Here is a 2,082-nt window from a genome sequence, read left to right as displayed (position 1 = left end):
ATTTATAGTTAGGTTAATTAACAAAACTGTTTTGATTAATTAGTTCTAAAAGATAAATAAGTTTTAATTAATTGTTAATTAAAATAAATTGTGTACATGTTCCTAATAATTTTGGTTGATAATCATTATAAGAAAATCTATTAGTTTTATTGTTAGATTGATAAAATCAGTTTTACTTATTCTAAAAGATAAAACGGAAAATCTATAATAGTTTTTCCTATTTTCTGAAAATCGTTTTAAAACCGTTTTAAAACTGATATATATATATATTTTAAGAAAAAATATTACAGCAGCTCGGGTCGCGTCTTACGGCGCGACCCGACTGTTGTCGCGCGGTTGCTGCCGCGCAGCAGCAACCGCGCGCGGCGCCAGGCCGCCGCTTCCGCAAGGCAGCGGCGGATCAGACGCCTAGGGCTGCTGCCAAACGGCAGCAGCCCGACCTCGGGCCCAGCCCGAGACCCACTTGATTTTAAATCATTTAAAATTAGTTTTAAATATATATATATATATATATATATATATATATGTTTCAGAAATTAATAGTTTTCTGTTTTGATTATCGAATGAAAATTTATTTAAAAGTTTGTTTTACCTATTTGTAAATCAAAAAGTTTTAAATGAATTAAAATCAAAATAATTGGGACGTGCATAATTAAAGTTTTGTATAGTTATATTAATCTAAAAGTTTAATATAAAAGGATACGAAACTGTTAGAAGTAAAATTGGATGAAAGTTAATTTGATGAATTAATGTGATTAACCTAAATATTACATAAAATACTTATGTAATCAACCAATTAAATTTATTCAATTGAGTATATGCATGTTTGGAGTTATGGACATATTTGGACCCTCTTTTAGTCTTTTTGTATTTTTGAAATAGGGCCTGTGAGTCCTGTCTTTCTATTATCTATTGTAATTTCTCCTCTCATCTAATTCCTTTCAATTCAATTGAAGTTTTCTTTAGTAGAATAGAAATTAATATGTAATTTCAAGGCGCCATGGAGAAGACGGAGGACCTAAAGAGAAATATGTAATAGTTAGTATTTCCCTAGGTTTGGCCTTTTATTCCGTCTCTGGCACGACGGAATAATTTAGATGATATGTCCATAACGCCAATGTATGTGTCTAATGTATGCTAAAGAAAATCAATACTAAGTTAGATTATGAGACCTAAAATAAAATCTCTCATTAAAAAGTTAAGTAAATAAACAAGTTATTAAAATCGGTTGCCCCTCCCTAATATTATAATTCAGCCGGCAGTACTGGGGGCCTTTGGGTTGTTGAGCAAATTCAAGCTCGGGGTCTTACGGTAACACCTGAATTATCGAAAATCACTTTTCATGAATATGGGGTAATACTTAAATTAGATTATGATAATTGGATGGGCAAACTCATATTGTCATAAACTAATGGGCAATATGGTTGGGATTAATGTGAATAGCATATTAGTTACTAATGTGGTTAGTAACCCAATAACCTAGGAATCACATTAAAGATGTGATTGATTACATGAATCTACCTAACGAATGAGACTAGCTTGTTGAGCAAACTCAAGGCGAAATCTCAAGAGTTAGGATCCTAGCTCACTAAAGGATTTGTGAAATTCTTCAATTAATATGGAGGGCTATTAATTTGGCAAAATAGTGGGAGCAGTCTAAAATAAACTAAAAGGCCTATAATTTTAGATTGATATACTTTAAAGCAGATGAATAACATACGTTTATTCTTTCTCACTCTCAGGTTTAATTAAACACTCTTAAAATCATGACTAACACCAATCTGCAAAACATACTTACCGATAACAAGTTGAATGGTTCAAACTTCACCGACTGGTTTCGTAACCTCAAAATTGTTTTGAAGTTCGAGAAGAAAGGGTATGTACTTGATACATTGATACCCCCTTACCCAGTGGATGGTGCTCCTTGCCAAGAATTTTATGCTTACTTGAAGCATAAGGCTGATGACGATCAAACGGGAGACATCATACTTGCATCTATGACACCGGAATTAAAAAGGCAACATGCAGATATGGATGCTTATTCCATGGTCAAGCACCTAAAAGAGTTATTTGTGAATCAAA

This window comes from Euphorbia lathyris, chromosome 5 (assembly GCF_963576675.1).
Source record: "Euphorbia lathyris chromosome 5, ddEupLath1.1, whole genome shotgun sequence".
NCBI lineage: Eukaryota > Viridiplantae > Streptophyta > Magnoliopsida > Malpighiales > Euphorbiaceae > Euphorbia > Euphorbia lathyris.
The sequence above is the reverse complement of the archived record's forward strand: the minus strand, read 5'-3'. Positions refer to the sequence as shown.